The sequence below is a fragment of the Salvia hispanica genome, chromosome 3, assembly GCF_023119035.1.
Source record: "Salvia hispanica cultivar TCC Black 2014 chromosome 3, UniMelb_Shisp_WGS_1.0, whole genome shotgun sequence".
Lineage (NCBI taxonomy): Eukaryota > Viridiplantae > Streptophyta > Magnoliopsida > Lamiales > Lamiaceae > Salvia > Salvia hispanica.
This window is the reverse complement of record NC_062967.1, coordinates 53,388,008-53,403,243: the sequence shown is the minus strand read 5'-3', so window position 1 is coordinate 53,403,243 and position 15,236 is coordinate 53,388,008. Positions and strand designations below refer to the sequence as shown.

Genomic DNA, 15,236 nt, shown 5'->3' with positions numbered 1-15,236 from the left:
TTCACTTACATTGATCATTTAATTAATTAATTTTTTAACCAAAATTCTTCAACATAATGTTATTTTCTTGGCATGGAAAATTCGACTTCCAGTATAATAGCTCAGACTGCAGATGTAATCGAAGTTTCATTCGCCTCAAAATGGACCACCCTTATGTTCAATTCAAAGTGGTTCCACTTAACATAGACAAGAGGCGTGTCCCACATTCTAATATCTTCATTTATATATGTGGAAATCTAACGAATTTTTTGTAATGATTAATTTTGTGCAGGTTTATAATGCTGCGTGGTGTTTCTGGTTTCTACTCGTACGCGATATTTGAGCACATGAAGGGATGGCCTGCTTTGAAATTTGAAGAGGCAAGAGTTGCATTCAAGCTTAAACAAAACATGTGAATAAAGTTGAAATTGAATCTTTTAATAGCATGTTTTCTATGTGGATCAGCTCACGGCCCCAGGTCGGATTTTGGGTGATAACGCCGAGTGATGAGTTTCGACCAAGTGGTCCAATGAAAGCGGATCTCACTTCTCATGTTGGCTCTACTTCGTTAGCTGTGAGTAGCGCATAAAATCAATTGTCGGAAAAACCATCAGTTTTGATTCAATTTTGGTTTTAACAATAACATTAAAATTATGTACTCCCTCCATCTCATGAAAATAGAAACTTTTTTCTATTTTTGGACGTCCCATACAAATAATCCACTTTTAATTTTAAATTTTGGTAACTTATTTCTCTCTAATAAGGAGGGCCTTAGTCTCCACTAACAATATTCCAATTACCTTTTCTTTCTATCTCTCTATTTTACCAATTGTGCATTAAAACAAGCGTCGTTCCAAAAGTCTCTATTTTTATGGGATTGGGGGAGTATATATTCTAAAATTATGTATCCAATATTAACTCATCAATGTGGACTAAATTTTGGTCATGTGATACAGATATTTTTCAGTACACATTATGCTGGTCCTAAATATGGAGTGAACTTAGATGCTGGAGAGAAATGGAAAAAGGTTTTGGGTCCAGTTTTTTTATATACCTAAACTCGGGGTCAGACAATAACCCTAAAACACTTTGGCAAGATGCAAAAACACAGGTAATAGTATCAAACAATGAATTAAAATTGTTGATTTTTTCGAGATTTTGTTGAAGCAACTTGTAAGAAAAACAGATGAACATAGAAATGAAAAAATGGCCATATGAGTTTCCATCTTCGGTCGACTTCCCTGATTCAAAACAACGAGGAGAAATCAACGGCAAGTACGCTTCTCCTTTTCCTGATGTCACAAGATCAGCTTACGTAGGATTGGCTCCACCTGGACCCCTCAGATCCTGGCAATCTGATCAACGACAGGAGTTATATGCAGTGACAGTGCAATAGCAAGACATGGGATTCATGGGAGATATTGTTTCAAATATCATGTGAATTCAAAATAAAAAAAGTTTGACTATCCAATATTATTTTATTCGAATTTAGAATTGTGATAAAGAAATCCAAAATTTTATATCGCTATAGAAATCGTTATGTTCTATAATATCCAATATTTATTGGTAATTGTGGATTCTATTCTTTTCTATATTTCTAGAGACACTATACTTATAGTAATAATGTCTTGAATTCCTATGCATAGAAAATTTCTAATTCTTTTGATCCCCATCCTGCCAAGGTCCATTAGTAGTCTCCTGAGATAGCGTGAGTTGTCTTTTAACCGAAACCCAAAAAATGTTAGATTCTTCTTAAAAAAAAACCAGAAAATGTTATTCAAAAAAATGGAAAGGAGTATTTAAAGATTTTCAAGAGTGTTTAAGAGACAAGGAATGAGATATCACAAATCTTCCCAAAGGGGATGTAATGAAAATTTGGGATAAAGAATGAGGTCACCCCCTTAATCTAAAGAGTGAAAAGTCCTTTCTACCACAGGGTTTAAATTTAAAGAACTTGATCACCAAGCATAACCCCTTCCCAAAGATTTTCACCAAGGAAAAGGAACCCTTATCAAGTTTCAAAAGAGGAAAAAATTGGCTCAAAGGAATTTTGGGTATTTTCCCCCAAAAAGCCAAAAGATTTGGGCATAAAAAGAGCCATAACCCCTTCCCCTTTTTACCACGAAACTGGAAAAGAACAAAATGAGAGGAGGGAGGAAGCTTTTTGAGCCCCCAACAATTAAGGAATCACCAAAGCAAGGTAATTCTCCCCAACATCCTTTACGTAAATAGCATTCATATAGATTTCAACATAGCAAGCTCTAGATGAGAACTTAAACCATAGATGTCAAAATTTGGGAAAAGATCGTAGCGGGGTTTAGGCAACAAACATATTAGCCTCAAACAAAAAATGACAAATGTTTTGAAGATGAAAATTTCCCGGGAACCCAAAAATTTTAAAAAAATGAGAAGGCTTTTTTTTAGCAATCACCTAGCATCAAAAAAAACTTTCAAAAATAGTATAAGCGAGGAAGACTTAGCTTAGGCTGGCCCCGTTCGGCGAGAGGCTCGCGGAGGAGGCGAACGGCGGGGGCAGCGACAGGGGCAAGGACACCCGCTGGACGCCAGCTCGAGGAGGAAAATGTCCCCGGAGGTATCTCTGCGCCCGAGAAGAGGCAGTGAGGCGGCGCGGGATTCCCCCTCTGATCCAGGAGATCGGGGATTTCAGCCCCGGACGGAGAACTAGGGAGAATGAGAAATGGAGAGGGGGCCCGAGGGGAATCACCGGGATAGGGAGCGCCGACGATTCGATCGGTGATGGACCAGGGGAGCTCGAGGGGGGCCCGGAACGGGGGAATCGCCGGTGAGAGGCGTTGTTGGAGCACAGCGCACCGGCGCGCGAGGGAACGGCGATTTCGCCAGAAATAAAGGGTGCTGTATTTTCGGGTTAGGGGGTTTGTTTAGAAGTAAATGATTTTGGGGGAAAAAGGGGAAATCGATGGGTTGAGTTGGGAGTACTTTGGGCCCTTTCCCAATTTTTTGTTGGATGACTAGATTAATTAAAATTGGGAATGGAAATTTTTTTAGTTGTTGGGCTTAGTAAATTAAATGGAATGGGCATGGGGTTGAATGAATAGTTTGTAGGCCTCATGATTTAATTGTGAAGTAATTGGGCCTAGGGTAAAAGGAATAAATGCGATTTTTTTGTGGAATTGGACTGAAGGAATTTAATTAGCCGATTTCTTTTAGTAAGTAAATGTTTTGATTTTGGGCCAAGGATAAAAAAAAATTGTTGGGCATGAGAATCAAAAATTGGATGAGAAAAAAGCATGATGGATGGACTTGTTTAACGTGAAATGGACTCAAGGGGAAATTTAAGAAAAGGGGAAGAGTTTTGCAAAAATTTGAAGTGGGCGAAAATTTTTAAAAGGGGAATGGAGCATGAACCAAGAAAAAACCAAGAATTTTTTTGAATGGATTGAATTAATTTAAGGATTGTTAAGCTCAAATGATTAATTCCCAATAATTTACTAAGTTCAAGATGGAAAATATTGAAGTTGGAGAAACGAATGGGCGGCCTTTAAAAAAATTCAAAAAAAATTTAGAGAGGATTTTCCCTGAACCATTTCTTTTTTTAAATAAGTAAAGGCTATTTTCGGAAAATAAATATCCCCGAAATTATAAAGAGAATAATCAAACCTTTTGAATAGTGGGGAGATGGATATTAAATGTCCATTTACAAAATATAGTCATTTCTTTTCAAATGAGAGTACTAATGGTATCTAATTTATGATGATACAAAAACGAGCTAAAGCTTCTTCGCAGAGCTAGTATTCTATCTTCAAGAAACCCCAACTTCCTACAAATGATGGGACAAGTCAGAAACGACAGTGCAATAATATTTCAGTAACAAAAATTACTTTTACCATCTTTAACCATAGTCAACATATGAATAGTGCGCCACCATTCACTGAAAATGACCCGAAGTCATCACATATCACATATGTATGTATATATGTCACGTTTATTTATTAAAGTGTATATATATATATATATATATATATATTATAATATATATATATATAATATATGAGAGGTGTGATCAAATACAAACCCCTATCTATAATACAAACTACAAACTTTAATCCTACACATCCCTTGTAATTAATCAACGGTTAGCAATGGGATTAATATGTCAATGTCACTATTACATTTTATGTCAATGGGGGTGTTTATGGAATTCATTTCTTCCATCGGTTATTTACATCTCTCATTTCACTCCAATATGCCATAATATTAACAACAGTTATTCGCCTACTGCTCACTGACGTGATTGGGTCAAAGATGAGTCCCTAATTTATCTCCAATCTCCTAAACCACCATCATTTTAATTTTTTGAAAGAGATTACATTCAGCCAAAAAATCATAGAACTAATTCAGCCACAAAAGAGAAGCAGTCTTGATAAATAAACGACGAAGAGAGATTACATTTCGATTTTGGAAAGAGATTACATTTCGATATCGACGTCGTTCTCCAGTGAAAATTGATCACATAAATCTTCCCCGACGTTCTTCTACGGAGTATATATCGTCCGACGTAAGTTCAACGTACACGTTTGTGTTGAAATGGAGATGTCTTACGAAGCTCAAGATATTTTTCATGCTAAATAAAATAGTAGATTTTATTTGTGTAGCATAATGTTGAAACCAATGGCGATTATGTTGGATGTTTCTACGTTAGTTGATGATTGAGGTTGAGTAGTAGGTTATATATCGAATTGGTCGTTGGCGCTGGGATGAAATTGGTGACTTTTTTGGGGTGAAGAATTGGTTTAATATTCTCTAATTTTTTATGCTTGTGTTGATTCTCTATACATGATATGACAACACTTGATTTATCTGTTATTTTTTGTTCTTGCAGCTGCCATTCTGATATAGTACGTTTCTCCAGTGATATATGGATAGAATTGGTGATAGGATTTAACTTCTTTTTTAGTAATAATGTATTTTTTCGGTCTATGATTTCATTTGCAAGTTAAATTAAGGTTCTGTTATGTTATTTGCTAAATGAGGTGTTTGCTAAATTAAGGTCAGTGAGCTTTTGTTGTGGCTGTAAAACAACGTATCTCGTCAATCCTTATTATACAGTGTATGAGTATGCAGTGATATATGTAGGGGTGGGTCGATACGATATATCGTATCGAAAACGTTGTATCGTGTATCGTATCGAAAATATCGATATGAAAGAATTTCATATCGTTATCGTATCGAAAGTTTCGATATATCGAACTTTCGATATAAAAAAATTTCATATCGTTATCGTATCGATATTTCGATATATCGTATCGAAATTCGATATATCGTTAAATATCGATATATATCGAAAATTTCGATATATATCGAAAATAAAATATCGATATATATCGAAAATATCGATATATCGAAAATTTTCGATATATATCGTATTTTCGATATAAAACGATATATCGCGATATAAGGAAATTCATATCGTTATCGTATCGAAAACTTACGATACGATATCGTATCGTATCGAAAATTCAATAATTTTTCGATATTTTTAAATACGATACGAGCGATATATCATTTTTTCGATATTTTTCCCCAGCTCTAGATATATGGATAGAATTGGTGATATTTAGTGTAGATATTGAGGTTCTACTTGTCTTACAAGATGTAGACAACAAATTACATGTTTCTGTTCGCATTCATATGAAAGGAGATTAAGATGACAACACCTTATTTTCTGTTATATTATGATCTTTCCGGTTTCATTTTGTGATGATATTCTGCCCCGGTAATCATTCCCGTGTCATTACTTGATGATAGACTTCGGTGACAGTTCTTTGCTGTGTGTACAATTGCAGTTATCCCAGATTGCAAACCCGAGCTGAAACCTTACGGTGGTCAGGTGTTTGAAACATTAGACGAAAGAATTTCCTTCTATGAAGCATATGCCAACGATTGTCGTTTTGATACTCGTAAATTTGGACACAAATACTCAAATGGTGTCAAAACCTGGCAGACTGTTGTATGCAACAGGCAAGGTGAAAAGTGGGATGTCGACGAAGAGGGTAGTTCTATCAAACGTAGATGCCGTTCTAGCAGATGTCATTGCAATGCCAAACTTACGTTGAAGTATTCAACCGAGTCCGGAAGTCCTCGATATATTGTCAGCAACTTTGTAGAACAACAAAATCACGAGATGGTCATTAAAAAGCATGCCCGATACATGAAATCCAACCGCAACCTTGGGGATATCCATTATAAATTTATGCAGGATTGCACAAAGGCCAACATTGGACCTACAATGACTTTCAATTTATTGAAGGAGTTCCTGGGTGGCTATGATTCTGTGGGTTGCACCGTTACTGACATACGGAATGGCAAGCGCGACATATTGCAAGAAATGAAAGGCATTGATGTCCAAATGATTTTAAATCAAATGGAGGAGAAGAAGAACACATGTGATGGTTTCCATTACAAATTCCAACAAGGTAGTGATGGAAAGTTACTTAGTCTTTTTTGGTATGACGCTGTGTCGCGAAAGAACTACAAGATGTTTGGTGACATTGTATCCTTTGATACTACGTACTCAACGAACAGGTAATCACACGTGTATTTTGTGTCAGACATTTTCTTTTATTTTTTCATTATGCTCACAATTCAGGTACTGTGTTGAGTTCTTGTTGACATTTGTGTTCTTGTTGAATAGGTATTGCATGGTGTTTTGGCCATTCACTGGAAAAGACAACCACGGATGCCCTGTTACGTTTGGTGCCGGTTTCGTGTCAAATGAGGGTGTTGACTCATTCTCTTGGTTGCTCACTGAGTTTGTCGAATGTATGGGTTTTGCGCCTAAGTTGATAATAACTGACCAGGATCTAATGCCCCGAACGTAGCATGGGTGTTAATACCAGTTGTAACAACGGTCTATGTTTTGCTAAACTTTATCTTCATCTAATTAAAATGAAGCGAATTTAAAAATTGGAGAAATTTTTATGTCACATACTATATGCTTACATATATTATAGCTATATAAAAATATTTAAAGGGGAAATGATAATTTACATAAATTTATATACATGCCAATTTTGTTATTTTTCATCACTTCCCAATTTTATGGGGTTTTCATATTTAATACTCCATCCGTTCCTTGTTAATAGAGTCATTTCTTTTTGGCACGGAGTATAAGAATAGTGTGTTAAATGGATGAAGAAAAAGTAAGAGAGATGAAGAAAGAATAAAGTAAAAAGAAGAATTATTTTTTGCCAAAAATAGAATTGACGCAATTAACTTGAAAATTCCCAAAATAGAAAAATAACTCTATTAGCATGGAACGGAGAGAGTATCACTTTCATTTGACATTAACCACTCATCCTATTTAAGAAATGTAAAATGAAACTTTCTAACTCAGTTTCAAAGGAAAAATGTTAAATTTTTTCTAATGAAAATATTTCATTTTTATAAATTTAAATACATAATATTAATAGAAATATTTTTTATAAATTTAAATAAATAATTTTAATAAATATTTTCCTATTTTAAATTTTAATAAAAAATAAAGTATGAGACATATCATTTTTCTATATATATGGTGTGATGCAAGACAAGTTCGAAATAAAAGGAGTATTTTTTACATAATTTCAATATTATTATAAAGAAGTGGAATAATTCATTTATACCATTTGATAGTTTAAGGATTGTGAATAGTTAATTTTATACGAATCTTTTAATAATAATGGTGATTTTCATGAATAAATTTAATTATATATTTTCCTAAAATTATACTATGAATGAATAAAAAATACTGATGTGGTTTCCTCTACAGTTGAAGCAGGAGGGGCAAATTAGTAGTAATGCATTATTTAGTTTGTAAAAGAATCCAACCAAAAAGGCATAAACCAATCTTATTTGATTAAAACTTGAAGAGCACTAAGTATATATAGTATAAATTTATTTTTTCTCTTAAAACAATATCAAGTTCTCAAATTATTGATCTATATTGATTTTTTTTCAAAAGTTTACGTAAAAAAATCCAAGCCAAATTAGTTATACAATTAATAAAGGCGCTATAAAAAACAGTAGACATTTGAAGGACATGTTTGGTTAATTTGTGTTTTTAAATATATCATTAAAGCTTTAAAAACGTTTTTATTTTTGTATCCCAATTAAAATTAGAGTAAAATTAAAGAATGCAAATAAAAGTATCCTGACAAATAAAAGATTAAAATAATTTATCTTCAAATTAATATGCTTTATTTTACGTTCTAAGTGATTATTTTACAAAATTTTAGTGTCAATTTAACTGATGGCAGTTGGACTTGGTCTATTTTTCAAAAATACGTACTGCTTGCAATCAAGCAAAGAAACATGAAATTAATACCAAAATTTCATATAAAATGTAGAAACTTTAAATATAGCTTTGACCCCAAAAAAACTTTCAAATCTTAAAAATTAAAAACAAATTCGAAAAGTATTCAGTTGATAAAATTGTAGGAACCAAGCATTTATTTAAAAATATTCTCGACCTTATTTAAAAAATGATTCCATTTACTGCTATTTAAACGTCTAAAAATCGTATAGTATCAGATACATTTCTAAATAAAACACGTAGATGGCTATTGTATATTCACCAACATCAGCACTCTGCCACTCTCATTCCTTGGATCATAAATTGCAGCAAAGGTTAGAGTAAACAAAAAATATAGTGCCAAAAATTACATTTACAATTAAATTAAAGGGAAACTGGTTAATATGGAGACGACTCGAAATTGCTTACTAATGGGATGTTTTGGATTCATGTTTTTTTTCTTCTTTTTTGTCGATTCCACTACTGCAATTCCTTCACACAGGTTAGCACGCAACATGTATTTTTTAGTCTTTTATTTTTGGTGTTAAACCTACTATTTTGATGAGTTGATGAGATTAATTTAATACAACCGAAAGTCAACTATATTGTTACCATGTCATTTTTCTATATTTACACATTTTGGTCAATTACGATTATCAGTATCACGGTCACGGATACAAAAAATTTTGTCGTTTGTTGTTAAAATCTTTATATTTGAATGTTTTATTCATAGGGTGGGTCGGTAAAGTATAGACTGTAATTAATTTTTCATATAGTATATCATACAAAATATTTCGATTGGTCATGTTTGTTTGAGAAAATTTTGTATATATTAGGAAAATGAATCCCATCTTTTTAGAGAGAAATAAAATTTTTTAAAATAGAAAGTATTTTAATTGAATATTTTTCACCACCTCTAGACATTACCACATACTCCCTTTTTCATGCTATAAGTGAGAAAGAAAAAATATGTACTTTCTCAGTCCACATTAATTGAAGTCGTTTGACTCGCTCAAATTCTAAGAAATATAGTAAAAAGTGAATTGAAAACGTTATTAGAATTTGAGTTCTAGTTTTAAATGATGAGTTGAATAAGGTAATAGAATATGAGATTCATTATTAAAATTATTATGAGTTCTATTATACTGTAAACCGCATCTTCACCAGAAAATATAGACTAAAATCTGATTTTGGTTCCCATTTTTGTAGTGCAGTTTGCAATTGATTACACCTTGACAAAAATTATAAAAGTAAGGTCTTATTTCATGAATGCAGGCTGCTTCAAAGCAATGTAACCGCAGCTTCTCCACTCCAACTGCGTTTTTCACCTGGCATTGTAAGCTTCAATTCTAAAATGAAAATTTCGTATCTACAAAATTTAGAATCAAAAACACAAATTTTAATTAATTAACATGATTAAAAATATAAATGAAAAATCAGGTGGAGATAGACAACGGCATTGTTAAACTCAGTCTGCTAAATCCGTCGGGCCAAATCGCTGGTGTGTCATATAAGGGCATCGCCAACGTCCTCGAACCCGAGTTTAAAGACTCACAAAGAGGGTCAGTAACAAAAAATAAAGTCATTGAAGAATTTTGAATTTTGCTTGTTGAATTTTGTTGCTGCTTTCAACTAACCTCTTTCCTATGTTGTTTTCAAATGTAGGTATTGGGATATAGGGTGGGATGCGCCAGGGATAGGCAAAAATGTTATTGACCCGTAAATATTTAGAGCTTGCAGTTTATTACTACCTTTTATGTATATGTCCGAACATAGATTTTTTTTTTCTGTGAATTTGCAGGCTGGCATGTACGCAATTTAAGATTATAGCACAAACATTTGATCAAATTGAAGTTTCCTTCACCTTGAAATGGAACCCCTCGGCCGGCCGAAATGCTGTCCCTCTCAACATAGACAAGAGGTGATTGTCCGAATTCAGAGATCGATCGTCCTGAAAATTATGTCACTCATTCTTTTTGTGTGCAGGTATATAGTATTGCGTGGAAGCTCTGGTTTCTATGCGTATGCAATATTCGAGCACGTGGCAGGATGGCCTGCTCTTAACATCGACAGAGCAAGACTCGCGTTCAAGCTCGACAAGAAGAGGTATGTGTAAGAATATTTATATTCTTATGTGACCTATGGTACTTTCAGTTTATTTCTCTGGATTAAGGTCGTATTAAATTTATTGATTAAATATATGGTATCAGTTTCAATAAAATTTGAATTAAATCAACCAAGTAAAATACTAACTACAATTAATCAACGAATCATCAACTTCCGTCTATGCATTCTTCTTTGATATAGAATGTTGAATCTACCAATTGATGTTTGTAATCTGGAATTAATGTGTTAGGTTTCGTTACATGGCGATCTCGGATGAGAGGCAGAGGATTATGCCTACGGAAGATGACAGGAAATTTGGGAAGGTTCTTGCTTATAAGGAAGCAGTTTTACTAACAAATCCAAGCAATCCTTCATTGAAAGGAGAGGTAATGTATGAATATAATTATAATGTTATGGACTGCAGGAGACTGAGTTCTCTAGTTGTGCAGGTGGACGACAAGTATCAGTACTCGAGCGATAACAAGGATAGTCATGTGCATGGGTGGATTAGCTCTGGACCCAATGTGGGATTCTGGGTCATAACACCGAGTGACGAGTTTCGTGCTGGAGGTCCCCTCAAACCGGATCTTACTTCTCATGTCGGCCCGACTTCCTTATCTGTGAGGAAACCTATCCTAGACTATTCGAATTTGATATACTCCCTCCATTCCCTAAATATATGGACTTAGACGCTTTAATGCGTTGTTAGTAAAGTATGAAAGAGAAAGATAAAAGTAATTGATGTAGTAATAGTGGAAAGTGAGACTCACCTTATTAGTAGTAATATAGAAGTAATAATTTTATAGAACATACTAAAATGACAAAAGAAGAGTAGTAGCACGGTTAGGATAAATGATGCATGATTGTCTCGTCTACCTACAGATATTCTTCAGCGACCACTATGCTGGGCCGAGCTTTGGAGTTTTCTTACAAAACAAGGAGCCATGGAAAAAGGTGTTTGGCCCTATTTTTGTATATCTTAATTCAGATGCAGCAACTCAGCCAACTACTCTGTGGCAAGATGCGAAGAGACAGGTCTCTTTTTTCTCCCCTTGTAAATTATGTATCCGTCCAATCAAACTGTCTCTGCTCACAAACGAAATGAATGATGATCAGACGGCAGCTGAGATAGCGAAATGGCCGTATGAGTTCCCATTATCACCAGACTTTCCTCACTCCAGGCAACGAGGCTCGGTCCGTGGAAGGCTTTTCGTGCAAGATGTCGGCCCCGCGAAGCCAGCAAGATCAGCATATGTTGTCCTGGCCCCTCCCGGAGCTGCGGGATCATGGCAAGATAATTATAAGGTGAACAATAATGGTTCAACTATGGTTACAAGAGAAAACGTCTTACCAGCTAAATAAGAGGATTGTTTTTCTCAGGGCTATCAATTCTGGACAGAGGCAGGTCAAGATGGGAGTTTCGCAATAACAGGTGTTCGAGCGGGCATTTATAACTTGTACGCTTCGGTTCCAGGGTTCATCGGAGACTTCAAACACAACGGTTATATTATAATCAAACCAGGTAGTGTGATTCAAATAGGTAATCTTGTGTACTATTCTCCAAGAAACGGACCAACTTTGTGGGAAATCGGGATCCCTGATCGAACTGGATCAGAGTTCTACATTCCTGATCCTGCCCCCAGTCTCGTCAACAAGCTATACCTCAGATCCACACAAAAGTAAGCTCCACATTTAACAAAAAATCACTTAAATCACATTCCATAATTAATTTCTTATCAACAACTTATAATCCAGGTTCAGACAGTATGGTTTATGGGAAAGATACACAGATTTGTACCCGAAAAATGATCTAATCTACGTCGTTGGTTTCAGCAACTATGCAAGAGATTGGTTCTTCGCCCATGTCACTAGGTACCATCACAATAATCTATTTTAACAACATTTTACCAACTCTCACATTGCATCATTTTCAGGAAAACTGTCAACAATGTCTACGTACCAACGACGTGGCAAATCAAGTTCTATTTGAAAACTGCTGCAATTATTGCAAGAATAAGTGACAACTATAGTATTTCAGAGTCGAACCACATGGAGTTGAACAATATGGATAGATAAAATTACAAACTAAATGCAAAGAATAAAGGTCCAAAGTAAAGAAATTCAAAACGTAAAGAATATTATTGCCTTTCTTGCTGAAGCATAAGTACTCCCTCCGTTCCTTATTAATAGAAGCATTTCTTTTCGCTACGGAGTTTAAGAATAGTATGTTAAATGAATAGTGAATAAAGTAAGAAGATTAAGAGAAAATAAAGTAAAAAAGAGTCTATTAACATGGATCCGGGAGGACTTAATTTCAAAAGGCCAACCATTCTTATGGTTAGTTGAACACATGACACATCATATATCTCATCAAACTAATTTAACTGTGAAGAATCTATCAAACATATGCACACTTATGCATTACTCCCTAAGCAAGATAAAATTCTCTAAGTTTGTCATCTATGTTATCATCTAGTTTACAAGTTAAAGAGACGTTAGAAGAAGGCAAAGAACATATTATTTCAAATGCAGCATAAAATAGCATATATTAAATCAGAATAGTAGATAAATAACCAAAGTAAAATGATTAACCATAAATTTTCAACAAATCATACAATCAATTCATCATACTAGTGCTAGCTAGGAGCAACTAAGAAAAACTGGTCACACATGCTAAAGTAGAAAGCTGCAGAACTCATGATTTTCCCCAATTGTTGGGATACTTCGTATACAAGACGTGAAGTACGATCGGATGGTGTATCTTCTTCTCCTACTTATCTCCACTATTTCTTGGTGATTTTCCTCAATTTTGCGTGTAGTGAATCATGGGGGGAAACTACCCAAAAAGTGTAATAAAAACTGGTTCTCATGATAACTATTTTGCGCCACCTGACCAGATAGGATATGGTAACAAAGTCATCCAATCGGGTGGAAGTCTCTGGCCAAACTAGGCAGTGCACCCGATCGGGTAGAATATGGTGACAAACTCATTCAGCCGCTAGAAACTCACTGCATATACCTATTTCTTGCACCAAACTTTGTCCTAGCTTTATCGATTCTCGACCTATAAGGAAATTTAAACCAAATATGAGTCTAAAACTATGATAAAATGTCCAGAATCAAATAGGAAATATCGAATATTTGATTCATATTATGTCTCATACTAATTTTTTTTGCTGCTTACATGTCATTGTATGAATTTGCTATAAGCTTAAATTATGGGGATTTGTTTACGTTAGACAGTGTATTTAGTAAATTGTGCATTTTGAGAGAGTTAGGTGTATCTTATAGTTATTGAACTTATAATACATTATCATTAAGTCTTTCGGAATAATCAAGATTTTGTCAATCAAGAGTGGTGTTATTTGTAACCTTTGATTGTGTCCTTAAAAAATGTTGTCATTTGTTTCCTATCGGAGTATTATTAATACAGCCCGTCCTAAACCGTTTACCCCGGCAACCCTAATAGGTTAATCCGTTTAGTCCATTTTTGTATTCGGGTTGCAAAGTTACAGCCTAACATGCTAATTTTTATTGGCTATTTGGATTGGCACATGGTTTTTAGGTTGGATTGACATTCCTACTTAAAACTCTTGCAAACTAAAGGACTGTGCACTTACACCATTTATATATATATATATATTTTTTACTTTTTAGAATCAAATATAAATTATAGCTCACAAAGAAATTAATTTATTAATAAAAAATATCATTCCATTATCTTGCTTGGTTATGAGAAGGAATATAAAATGAATGAAATTGTTATTCTTTAGTTGATTTTATTCATATACTTGATGACTACAAATAATATAGGAATGATATAAAATAAAATATGAATAATTAATATGTTTATTTTACTAAAAAAATGATTTATTCAAAAATATTTTTCCAAATATTTTGAATCATATTATTTTGTATACACGTAAATGAGTGTGTGTGTGTGTATGAGAGAGATAAAGAGATATATTGTCAATGTAAACAACATTGTGAATTATATAAAATTAGTAATGTTCTTCTCCCCGTTCTTGAAAAGTATGAACAATTATTTTAGTTCGTCCCGTAAAAGTGTGAACATTCTAATATTGGAAACTCTTGCCTCTAAGGTGGGACCCATTATCCACTAAGAATACATTAATTACTTTTTCTCTCTATCTCTCTCTTACTTTACCAATTATGTATTAAAATTGTGCCGAACCAAATATTCATACTTTTTACAGACGAAGGGAGTATAAAATTTCAAAATTTTAGGTTTATTATAAAATTTAAAAATAATAAAATTGAGATGAGATTGAGTTGAAATATAATGCTATACTAATATATTATAATATGTTGTAATTCATCTTTCCCTTAAAAATAGACCATATTTGTCATTTTGGGATGTCCCTTAAAAATAGATCAATTCTATTTAAGGAAACTTTTTCCCTCTAATCAAGTGGACCCATTTCTACTAACAATACTCAAATCATTTTTTCTTGCTATTTGTGTTTCTTACTTAACCAATTGTGCATTAAAATTCATTACGTTTTAGATGCTATCTATTGGGATTATAATTTTATTAAAATTTAAAACAAGAAGAATAAAATGGAATTACCATTTTTCAGCTAAATGGATGGAATAAATATTCTCATTTGTAAGGGAATAATAATTTCTAAGGAAAGAATATATGTAACATGATACGATCCCATATCTTAGGAAATCTCAATTATTTAGTTATCTTTTACTTCACCATATCTTTTTCATATATTTGTTTTCTTATTCAATAAGTTAGGGTAATAGTATTCTAGTATTATAAATATGAGATCTTGTATTAATTCAATCAATCAATTAATCAATGAATGAA

General features: G+C 33.6%; 1 pseudogene; it reads left to right on the top strand.

The window, feature by feature from the left end:
• Window positions 1-72: 72 nt before the first annotated feature.
• LOC125210500 lies at window positions 73-12,472 on the top strand (annotated as a pseudogene).
• Window positions 12,473-15,236: the final 2,764 nt, after the last annotated feature.